Here is a 13,626-nt window from a genome sequence, read left to right on the forward strand (position 1 = left end):
TTGCCACCCCATAGTGCCTTTTTAGGCAAGGCTCAAATTCTAAACCTACCACCCTAGAACACAAAAAGGAAAAAACTAAGGGTAATGCTGCTCAATGCCAGAAGTCTAAATCTCAAAATGCACGCACTCGAGGCCCTTCTCAGTATGGAGAACATCGATGTCTGTGCTGTGACAGAAACCTGGTTCAAGGCTCCTGAGAGCACCCCAGCTATCATGTTTTACCTCATATCATGCGTTCCGCCCCAAAATCCGGACAATACCAAGAAAGGAGGGGGTATCCATATTCATCAAGGACACCCACACCTCAAGACTGGTGGCAACGCACGATGCATCGGAGACCATCCAGGTGCAATTAACCATAGGCAAGACTGCTCTGCAAATTGTAGCATGTTACAGGCCACCCTCACAAACTCAGGAAACTCACATGGCCTTCCTGAAAACACTAGAGGGATAAATGTATCACCAAACACCATCATACTAGGTGACTTCAATTACCCTAATATAGACTGGGAACACTACTCAAGCCCAAACACCCTAGCCCAAAAGTTCCTGGAATTCATAAACTCAAATGCCATGGAACAACTAGTCACCATCCCCACAAGAGGAGATAACATACTTGATCTCATCATCACGAACATGGGAGCACAATGTTCAACACCGAAGTATACCCCTCACTGGTGAGATCAGATCACAAACTAATCTCGCTGGAGGTCCTCATCCCACCCCACCTGAAATAAAAAGACCACAGTAAAGAACTTCTCAAAAGCCGACTTCACACTTCTAAAGACTAGTGTGGTCTCCTTTCAGGCCCCGAGCTGGCGGAAAACAATACTCAAGCCGCTGAATCACTTACAAACGCCTTCTACCAGCACCTGCAGGACTGCATGGATAAGGCAATCCCAAGCAAAACAAAGACTCTTTGTACCAAAGGCAAGCGTCCAGTCTGGTGGACCCCAGCCATAAACAAACTCTACAACAAAAGGAGGAAGCTACTACAAGATAGAGCAAAATCCTTAAAAGGTAAGACACCCTTGATCACTATAAGTAAAAACTAAGAGCTCTCATAAAATCATCCAAAGCAAATTTCGAGAGAAAAATAGCTAAAGACTCAAAAGACAATCATAAGGCCTTCTTTAGCTATGTTAGAAACCTAGGAGGAAACTCCCAGATATGCTCAGAACTAGTTCAAAATGATGTGAAGATTACTGATCCTACAGACATTGCCAACATACTGGCTGACAGGTTCAGTGCAAACTTCTCCCCTCCCCAAAGGAGAGATACCTATACCAAATGAGTGCATCCCGGCAAACATCCCCAGCGCCCAAGTGAGAACTGCTCTCTCCAAAGCAAAAACACAGCATCCATGGGACCCGATGGTGTCCCCGGCTGTGTGCTCCACGAACTCAATGAGGAATTAAACCCACAGCTAGGACAGCTGTTTAATCAAAGTCTTACCTCTGGATACGCATTCCAGGAGTGGCACTGCAACTGTGGTCCCACTTCACAAAGGCGGTGCCTCCACAGACCCTGGAAATTACCGCCCATTAGCTTGACAAGCCTTATCTGCAAAGCCATGGAGAGGATCATAATGGACCTCATAAATAAAGACATAGGGAATTTGCAGACTTTGGATCCAACCCAGTTTGGCTTTGTCAAAGGCAGATCATGCCTTTTAAACTTGGTTGACTTTTCAAACAGTCACCAAAGCCATTGATGAGGGAAAGGCAGTCCATACAGCCTACCTCGATCTGGCTAAGGCCTTGATACAATACCCCACTCGGGTATCATTGAAAAACTCATCAGCTTAAATGTTAACCCATACATCACAAGATGGGTTGCAAACTGGCTGAGTGACAGAACCCACAGGGTCAGAGTTGCTGGCGCCATGTCAGACTCAAAGCCTGTCACAAGTGGTGTCCCACAGGGCTCAGTCCTGGGCCCACTCTTGTTTGGCATCTACTTTTCGGAAGTACAAGCAAACACAGGAGGGTTATGGCTGACAAAGTTTGCAGATGACTGCAAACTGGGCCATAGTAGAAAACACATCTGACACAGATATCCTTCAGAAGGGTCTCACAGAAACGGATAACTGGTGCCAGAGCCACGGCCTAAAGTTAAATGCCAAAAAATGCATAGTCATACCCTTCGGGAAAAACAAGGTTACCCCTAGCTACCAAATAGGTGGCAATCCACTGAGCACAGAAGAAGTTATCAGGGACCTGGGGACCCAGGTTGATAGTAGTCTGTCATTCGACACCCATGTAGCTAAAGTAGTTAGGAAGTCCTTCTACATTGCCCACCTTATCATGAAGGGATTCTCATCTAGATCAAGGGAGGTCATAGTCTCCCTTTACTCATCACTCATCAGACCAATGATTGAGTACAATGCCCCATTCGAATGTATCTGACCCGACACTTGCAGCAGCTGGAGAGGCCACAAAGTTCCTCACCAAAAGGATAAAGGGTCTCAAAATCTGTCCTATGCTGCCCGACTGAAAGAACTCCAGCTCTATTCAGTCCACCGCTTGCTCAGAGGTGACCTTTGCCTAACATACAAGGCCATGTCAAACCCAGATTTGATGAATATGCTTCACCTCAAAAATCTAGATCCATCAGAGCCACAAGGGCAGGAGACTTAAACCTCGACACGGCTATTAATAGGATGTGCTGGAGAGATAGATTCATCACCCAAAGACTCCCTATGCTGTGGAACAAAATCCCGGTACATGTGAGGCAGAGCACCTCGCTGGCCTTGTTCAAGAGAAATCTTGACCAATGGATGGGAGATCGCAGATATACCCCAGGAATTACCTCAGTGTCACTGCTCGACAGAGGCACAGCAAAATAATGGGTATAGTTCCCCATACTAAAGGGGTGGCGTAAGCCACAAAACAATGGGCTAGGCTTATAAATGCCCTCGGGCAGATAGCCTAGTATGAACCTATGAACCTATGAACCTATTACACCATCAATTTCAAGCTTCATAAACATCACTCTATCAGACACACTCTTCACCTCCAAAACACTATTGGCATACTGTTCCGTTAGGATAACCCCTACCCCATTTCTTCTGCCATCCACACCATGATGGAACTATTTGAATCTGCCTCCTATACATTTGGCCTTACTTCCCTTCCATCTGGTCTCTTGCATGCACAATATATCAACCTTCCTTCTCTCCATCATATCAGCTAGCTCTCTCCCTATACCAGTCATACTGCCAACATTCAAAGTTCCTACCCTCAGTACTACACTCCTAACCTTCCTCCTCTCTTCCTGCCTTCGGGCATGCCTTCCCCCTCTTCTTCTTCTTCGGGCATGCCTTCCCCCTCCTCTTATTCTTTGGCCAACAGTAGCCCAATTTCCACCAACACCCTGTTGGCTAACAGTACTGGTGGTGGTCGTTGTTAACCCGGGCCTCGACCGATCCGGTATGTAATTATGAAAAGTTCTCCGCATCAGTAATTTTTGGCAGAGGTTTTTAAATTGGGACTATTTATTCAAAATCCTAAAGCTATTTGAATTTCCAGTATCCTTTATTCATCTCCTAAAGAATATATATATATATATATATATATATATATATATATATATATATATATATATATATATATAAAATTTAGCATATGACAAGTTAGGTCCTTTTACCTCTGAATCTATATATGTAACAAAAGGCACTAAACAAGGATGTCCCATGTCACCAATACTATTTGCTCTGGCTATTGAAATATTGGCAGATTTAATTTGTAACAATATAAAAATCAAAGAAATAGATGTTTATGAACAATACAATTCTAAAATAATGCTATTTGCTGATGACATATTACTAACATTATCCAATACAAAAACACATTAGAATAATTAGATATATTAATTGACAATTTTTACATGACTTCAGGACTCCATTTCAATAAATAAAAATCAAAATTGTTATTTCTAAATAAAAAAAGAACTGCAAACTAAGGGAGATCACATCATAGGGAAACAAGAGTTGACCTTAAAATATCTAGGAATTGAGTTATGCAAGGATAATAATGAACTAGTCTCAAAAACTACAATAATATCATTTATACAATTAATGTCTCTGTGGGAAAATGGAATAAAATAATATTAACATTTGAAGATAGACTACAGTTAATAAAAATGGTTTTACTGCCCAAGATCCTATATACAGCCTTGGCAATACAACTGTTACCAGAAAAGATTATACTTAAAGAAATAAATTCATGCCTAATAAAATTGTTATGGTTTTCCAAAATAAACAGAATAGCAGTAATACATCATATTAGACCATGGAAACAGGGAGGATTAATCTTTCCTGACATAGAAACATATATAAAAGCATAAATATCTAAAACAATCTCAGATTGGATAAGTCCAAATTACTCTGCAAATTGGGAATGATTACTAACTGTAATATTAATGAATGAATTTGATTTACAAAAACAAATTCAAATAACAGATATAAATAATCTGCCATAGCACATATTACGTATTAGTCTGCAATATCACATAACTAAACCCACTAAAACTTGTATGATTAATTATTACATTGACTCATTTAGGAAAATTGTTAATGCAAACATAGACTTAAAAATCTGGTTTGATCTTTTAACACCATTTATAGTCACCAAGAACTTTCCACATAAAATATTTAGAGAAATTATTAATTCCTGGCAACAGAACGGATTTGTTTGTTGACTCTAATGTATCACAGAACTAAAAGTTTTAGATATGCAAGTAATACTAACAACATACAAAATTCCACAACAGGACTGACTAACTTTACAGAGTATTCTATCGTACTTGCAAGATTTAAGTAGAATAATTAATAATTCTTCCTTTAAAGAAATACCTAAATTTACGAAATACACATATGAAATCATATATAATGACTTTGGCATGGAAAACAGTATTTCAAAGGTTTACAAAATATTGATAAACTGTAAAACAACACCCAAGACCTCATATTGGAAACATATAACAAAAGGTCACTCAATACAGTTAGCTGAAGATATTAAAACCAACATATTATTATCGATAAAATATACATCCTTCACACAATGCTGGAAAGTTTTTAACTTGAAATGCTTGCACAGATCATTCTTAACCCCACACTGAATCAGCAAAATTAATTCTTCCATTAAAGGAAGATGTTGGAGATGTGAGCAAGTACTCAATGCAGATTGAAACCCCATTTTATTTGATTGTGTTAAAATTAAGCCATTTTGGAATGATATTAATAACTTTTTACAAGCCTTATTTAATGAATCATTTTATTTAACTAAAACTCTTGTATTATTAAATGTAAGCGAAGGTTCTCAGTTGAATAGGTCAAACATGTACCCTGTATGTCTATACTTGCAATCTCAAAGAAGTGTATAACAAGAAGATGGAATACAAATACAATATCAATCTTAGAAGACTTCTACAGCCTACTGAAGACCACAGCATTACTGGAAACTTAAATTAAAGAACTAAGATTGTATCCAAAGCCATATATCAACAACCCTTGGGGAAAAGTTTTATCTCTGATTGACACCATACAATGACTGGTTAGACACTCTGATAACGGATTGGACATACTTATACAGTAATTGTACATATTAGATTTGTTAAAGTGTCAGGCTAATGTAAATAGTGTAAATTGTTAATTTAGATGATATTTATAAATATTATGGAATTTATTCAATTATATATGAAAATATTTTTTTTTGAAAAAAAAAGAAATCATAATGTATGAAGATTGTATGATGACTGAGGGTAGAATGTGTCTTTCAGCCAGGTTTCAAAAGAGCTACAATATGTGACTGACTGGTAGCAAGGCAGGCCTTTAAACTTGCCATTTGCTATTTATGCTGCAGGTGCTATGGCATGCATTTTTAGGCCTTTGTTTCTAATCCTAAGAACTGTATTACTATACTGTGAGGTAGTTTGTTGAGATGGCTCCAGGTTGGAGTAGATGGTACCACATTTTTGAAGCTTAAGTAATAGGAAGAACAATTTGGATAGTAAATATTTTATTTGAATTAAAGGAAGGCTGTATTTTTCTCACAATGTAGTTTGTGTTACGAGCTGTCTTTTTTGAAGTGCAGGTCAAGAGTCTGGTGAAATATCCAAGATGCATGGGTAATTGAATGCAAAACTGAGATGACATGGGTGAAAGGCGATTGTCTTCTGCAGAGAGAGATGGTATCTGGCAGTCATAAAGAGCATGCAAAAAATAATGCTAAAAGACCTGGTGAAAATAATGTTCTGCTGTGAGACATTATATTGATAAGTTAGAGAATGTATGATAGGGAGGATGTAGGGAGGATGTAATTGTGTGAGTGATGGTAAGTGAGGGTAAGAAGACTAAGATTATCTTCCTAGTGAGTCATAGGAGTACATGGGTCCTGGAAGGCCAGTAAGTGCCACCTACACTGTATGTGAGAGGGAGAAGTAGAATACTAAATCAGAAAGGAAAGGGTGAGAATGAACGGTTGTCCCCAAAGTTAAGAATATTGATAGAACTTTTCATATTGCATTCATCTAAGTAGTAAAGGGGGGAGAGGATTTACAGGTGTAGAATGAGGAAGCTCCACCTACCTACCATCTAGGCTGAGAAGATAATTCTACAATAAGATGAATATGGGGAGTCAGCCTATCTGCCACCTAGGCTGAGAAGAACCATGCTTATGACTCAGCTTACTTTACCGAAAAGATAATTCTACAATAAGATGAATATGGGGAGTCAGCCTATCTGCCACCTAGGCTGAGAAGAACCATGCGTATGACTCAGCTTACTTATTCCTTAGGTTATTAGTAAAGGATTAGCAAGAGAGTGAGAGAGAGAGGGAGGGTAGACAAGACAGAGTAAATGAAGGTTCAGCCCATGTGACATGCAGGAGAAGTGGAATTCAAGAATAATGCGAATATGGAGTGTCAGGCTGTCAACCACGTAAGATGTTAGTAGAAAGGTATAAGGAGGATCAATACCTGAATATCAGTGAGTGTTCAGAGATGAAGTGTAATGATATGGTTTGGCCTATGTGTAACCTACGGTGAGAGGAGAGCTGAGATACAGAAAGAGTTGTAGGTGTATAATGTTGGCCTATCTGCCACCTAGGCTGTGGTATAGTGTGGCAAAGGTTAATGATAGCCTAAGTGACACTTAGGTTGCCAGGGGTAGTAAGAAAGTAGGATTTCAAAAAAGCTACATTTGTTTACTGGGAAAGTCCAACTAAGAACAAAGCCAATTTTCAGTGGAGGCTCGGGGAGAAACACTCCAGGCACATGAGAGGAAACTGGAGTACCTGGAGAAAACCCACACAAATGCAGGTAGGACATACAGATTTAACACAAAAGGTACTCCAGCTGAGAATCAAACCAGAGAACTTCTGGCTGTGAGGTGACCGCACTACCACTGCACCACTGCCCATCTATATAAATAGGTGAGAATAGTGATAGGATTAATGTAAATCTATCTGTCTTAGACTTTTGGTGTACATAGAATTGCCCTATGTGCTTCTATGGCTGAAGTAAAAGGAGAAGCAAAAGTGGCAATATTATACACAGTCTGAGTTTAGGTATCTGGTGGTGGAAAAGCTGGACTGGTGAGATTAAATACAGTGCAAGTTTAAGGAAGTGGTAGGAGAAAGAAATGATGTGCTTGTTTGTTATTATTACTATATGACTATTTCATATTAGTAGTATGAGCCTGTTTCTTAGCATGGCTTGTATGCATCTTGTTATGAAACCATCCATAGTCTAGGTTAATAGTTTGGTAATGGGGACTACAAGGATTAGAGGGCAAAAGGTAGAGTTTGGTAAGTTTGGTATACCATGCAGAACTCAGTTTGGGTGCTGGTTTATGTGCTGAGATGTTTTACTGTGGTTTATGTAGCTGTTAGTCTGTTTAAGTTATTTAGTCCGATCAGAGTTGGGTAATTTCAAATAGTCTGATTGGATGGAATAGATGGGTGGAGTATAAGTAGGAGGGGGCAATGTGCATAGTAAATAAGTAATGAGGCAACATTGTTTTGCATGCAGTAAGTGGTTCTGACAACCTCGTAAGAAAATGCCAAAGAAGTCAGCACTGCAAAATACATTATATTAATTGGCCATGGGGGGGGGGGGCAAGAAAAGATGTTTACTGAGATAAAGTAACCTGTACAGAAATAGTAGCACATATGCTTTGGATTTTATGGGGGCATCTTTTTGTATGACAAGTAAATTTCCCACCCATAACTTACTTAAAAATGAGGAAATAGTCATGGATTTAGTTCAGTTTTCTGTGTATTTCAAATGCACTCATATAACCCACAATCCTTGCAGTAACACTTTTACTGGTTTTAAATGTGAAATGTCATCCACTGCATGTTGAAATAAATCACAGAGAATTTCCTTTAGGGCATGAAATGGCAAAGCAGTTTCACTGTAGATTGTTAACTGCTGAAACAAAGTGCAAATTATAAGGTAGGCATAGTTTAAAATCACAGTGTCTTCTTATTGAAAAGTTACATTACATGGCAATAGTCAGAGGTTAATTGAGAATGCCTGGAGTAAGATGGGTTTTGGTCTTTGCAATTGTGTCATGCAGCACTTCAGGTTAAACACATTAACAATCTAATGAAATTAGTATGCTAAATTGGAAAAAATGACCTACAATGATTGTAGGCTACCAGCAAGAAGAAAACATTACATGGACTTAATGCTGTACCTCCTTAGTTTAAGTTGATGTAGTACACTTGAGGACCATATTTATTTATTTATTTATTTATGACACTGCCTAGGTATATCCCACAGAGCTTTATCTCATGTCCAGGCTAGAGGAATGGCAGTATTAACACATCATGCAGGTAAATAATTAAGTACGCAATCATATCAGCACAATTTAATGTGATTACTGTTATATATCTGTACATTGCATTTTACATGGAGGCATATTTCTTTAAAGAACATACAGCAATAAAACAAAAACAAGGGACTTTACAGGTACATCATTGTCAAATACCACCAGCTGCAAACATTCAAAGTGCTGCAGATGAGGTTGACTAGCTAGTGATGCCATTTTACAGAGCTAAGTTCTTGAGTTTCATTACTGGGTAAGGCACCTGCTGTGTAGGCTCTGACTGCTTCCTGTTTCATTGTGGGGGAGTTTGCACCCACATTCCAAAGATGTACAGGTAGGTTAATTAGTAAACCTACTAAATTACCTATACATTTGTGTGACCATGTGTGTGTGTGTCTGCTTGTCTGGGTATTGGTTTATATACTGACAGTAGAGACTCTGATCTTCTCTAGCAGTGGATCTCTTCCTTGCATCCAGTGGTTGTCAGTGTAGGTTATAGCTACCCTACCAACTTTAATAGAAACAGCATTATCAGAAAATGAATGGTATATTGCAGTATGTACTGATTTACAGCATTCTCTACAATAACCAATTACATTATTGTGTAAAACTCTGAGCAAATGTGACTAGTATGTGAAGTAGATAAAAGAAAATCAGAGAAGAAATACCAAATATTTATGTTTCTCCAGATGATTCCTTTCAAGCTGCTGTTTTAAAATGATAAAACCATTAAACCCATTGCAGATGGTTATCAACCCCATATTTTAAAACATATTTTTTGCAGAAACCTAAAGTTTTTCTAATGAAAAAGTTTCAGATTCTAGTTACTGCATTCTCTTTTGGTCATAAGTTGGACTGCTGGGATTGTACTCAGCACAATTCTTCAAGGCAAGCTTCATTAGAAAAAAACATTAGGCTTTATTTCACTGGTACTGTCTGTAACTTTGGTCATGGGTGATTTTAACTAACTTTCCATCAATTTGTAGATATATACAAGCACAAACATGTTCGCCCTTTATCAATACAAATGCTCTGGAACAGATAGTCTGTAACCCCACAAGGGGCTCACATGTCCCAGATTTAGTACTCACCAACATGGGGGGGTCAATACACTACCCCCTGTATGTTGCCCGCCCTAGTAAGGTCCAATCATAAATCAGTCTTGTTCAAAGTAACAATTGACCCCCCCCACCCGCAGGAGCAAAGAAAAATGAAAAATGTCTTCAAAGCAAACAACAGCCTACTAATCCTAATATAAATAGTTTTAAACCCCCTGCTAACACAACCAACAAGGACTCCTATGCAGAGGTGTACACAAATGCCCTGTATAAATATGTATATAGCTGTATAAACTTGGCAGTACCTGAACGGATCAAAAGCCAGTCCTAAGGAAAAAACAAATCGCCCTGGGGAACCTCAAGTATAAATAAGTTATATAACAAGAGGAAGAAACTGATGTATAAGAACAGCAAGAAACTAACTCAGCAGGGGAAGAACACCTCCACAGCTTGAACAACCAAATCAGATATCTTGTAAAGTCCTCTAAAGATAGTTACAAAGCTAAATTATTATCCCTGTCTAAGGATAATCATAAGGCATTCTCTAGCTATGTCTGAAATCTAAAAGGGAAAACCCAGCTTTCAGCCAAACTAGTAGTGTGTAGTACCACTCATACTGAACCTGAGGAAATTGCCAACCTGCTAGCTTTCATATTTGGTGCAAACTTCACCTCCCTGTCCCCACTAGTCATACTCCAAAGCATTCTGGCCATCAGTCCTCTACCTAGAATCTCCAGAGAACAGGTCATAAACACACTGTCCAAGGCCAAAACCAAGGCATCTTTGGGACCAGATAACATCCCAGGCTGCTTACTAAACAGTCTAAAACAGGATCTATCTGAGCCTCTTGGCAGTCTATTTAACCACAACCTAAACAGTGGCTTTGTTTCAGCAGAGTGGAAAACAACAAGAGTAATCCCCTTGCACAAAGGGGGTCCATCAACCAACTCTGGGAATTACAGACCTATAAGCCTAGCCAGCTTCATCTGCAAGGCCATGGAAAGTATTGTCATGGACCTTATTAACAAAGACATAAGTGAAAATAAAACTCTTAACCAGACCCAGTTTGGGTAGAGCATGCTTATTAAACCTGGTGGACTCTTCAAGAATGTCACCATAGTCCTGTATGAAGGTAAAATGGTACATGCCACCTATCTCGACTTAGCTGAATTCTTTGACACAATCCCTCACTCAGGTATCATTGTGAAAATCTCCCAACTGGGGATTAACCTTTAGATCAAGACATGGATACCAAACTGGCTCACAACGGAACACATACGGTCAATGTTGGGGTGTCCACCACTAACAGTAGACCAGTTACCAGTGGTGTATCATAAGGATCTTTGCTGGGCCCTCTACTGCTTGGAATCTACTTGAAAGTCCAGGTGAAAGTAGATGGTATGTGGTTTACCATGTTCACTGACAATTGCAAACTAGGTGCAATCACTGAGTTGCCTAATGATATTGACATATTATAAAAGCGGCTAACACAAGCAAATGACTGGTGCCAAAGCCACGAACTTAAACTAAATGCAAAAAAGTACATTATTATCCCCTTTGGCAAAAGAGAAGTCCCTGCAAATTTCAGTGTAGACAGCACCCCTCTAAGGTCTAACCCATTGGTGTGGGATTTGGGAACACAGGTTGATAGCAACCTAAACTTCAATCACCATGTGTCCACAATGGTAAGATAAGCCTTCTACATTGCACATCTCATAAGTAAGGGCATCACATCAAGGACTAGGATGTTATAACTACGCTGTACTCATCCCTCATCAGACAACTAATAGAGAACAATGCTTCCTACTGTATGTACCTCACCAGACACCTGCAGCAGCTGGAGAGACCACAGAGGTTTCTCACCAAGAAAATTCAGGGCCTTCAAAACATGAACTACATGGATAGAGTGAAAGCCCTGTCACTGCATGAGCAGTGACCTGATCTGGCCTACAGAGCAGTCTCTGGCCTAGGCCTAATGGAAATGCTGCATACCTGCAAGTCAAATGGGGCAAGATTCACACACTCCACGGCTCTTAATCTAGCCTGTGACATTGACAGGACATGCTGAAGAGACAGATATGTCTCTCAGAGACTGCAGCTCCTCTGGAATAAACTCCCAATTCACTTGAAGCAGAACATCTCAATGACCCTATTTAAGCACAACTTGGGTAATTAGAAGGGAGATTGTAAATTCACCCCGTGAGTGGCACCTATGTCTCTCATGGATAGGGGCAGTCAGTGCTGATCATAGACTAGCTCTGCAAATATAGACTATCTATCATGGTCAATCAGGAAATATAGCTCTAACATAGCTAGGCTTGTAAATGTATGACCATCAGCGTAGTAATCTCCTAGGAATCTAGGAACCTAAGTTGGGGAATGTATTATGAATGATATTAATGACTTTGTCCCTTGACCCAAAACCACTTTGCTTTTATAAAACACAAATCACGTCCTCCCAGCCTATTTAATTTCTTTGAAAGGGTCACCAAAGCCCCCCCCCCCAAAGGGTTAGTCTATCCACAATGATTACCTGGTCCTGACCAAGAAATTCAACAACATCCCCCAGAAAGGTCTTGCAGATAAACTTAAATCAGTTTAACATATGCCCCTAGGTAATCTATTTGAAACCAAACTGATTCAAAAATATAATTCAAAATGTTAAGAGTTTTGGGTACCTCCTGGAATCAGAAAATGGTCACAAACTGAGATTCTCAGGGTTTGCCGATGACTGCAAACTGGGAGCAGCTGTCAGATCCTCTTCTGACTAAGATACTCTTCAACAAGGACAAGATAAAACCAATGTGTTAATCACCAAGTCACACTTAATACCAAACATGCAACACAGGTATTTTCAGAAAATCCTTTTCCTTCATAAAGCCAGTAGTACATAAACTACCCACTCTGAAGCCATAAACCTTTGCCATTACATTGAAAATCATATGCTGGTAACTGGTGATAACTCAACGCATCATCTATTTCTTAAGCAAACTCGCTCTACATAAAGCAAAGCAATTATTTAATCATTTTTAAGATCAGACTGGATGGATGGATAGATGACATAAATGTATGCCTGAATAAGTGGAAATAGTCTACCGTCTATATGCAACTAACAATCTTTTATTACTACTGGGTGCTCTGGTTAAACTGATCTCTTGGGCTGTAAGCTTAGTACCCACCTATGAACCTACAGTATTTAAGTGACATGCTAAAATCACAGCATTCATTCACAAGAACATTTGAAAACTTCTGCAGAGAACAGAGTTAAAATGAGGTTTCACAGTTGATATTATCTGTGATATGATGCAGCATGAATAGTACAATGCAACATGATAGATTATAATGCAGGACAATGTAACAAAGTACTTTGCAGTGCATACGGTATGTCATAATGCTGTGTGATACTGCAAAATACAGTGCAATGTAATGCAGTACAGCACTACCCACTGCATATCTATCTGTGTATGTGTATGTGTATGTGTATATATATATATATATATATATATATATATATATATATATATATATATATATATATATCATAATGCACTGCAGTACTCCAACAGTACTCCAAAATACAGTACAGTGGACTGCATCGTTGCATATGCACTGCAATGGTACAGCTTAATGCAGTTTTTTACTACAAAATACTATATAATGCTACACAAGCCACTGCAATGGTGCATCATAATGCTATGGAATACTACAAAATGAAATAGTGCAGTGTAGTACTAT

This window comes from Protopterus annectens, chromosome 12.part0 (genome assembly GCF_019279795.1).
Source record: "Protopterus annectens isolate FY-2018-M chromosome 12.part0, PAN1.0, whole genome shotgun sequence".
In the NCBI taxonomy this organism is placed as follows: domain Eukaryota; kingdom Metazoa; phylum Chordata; order Ceratodontiformes; family Protopteridae; genus Protopterus; species Protopterus annectens.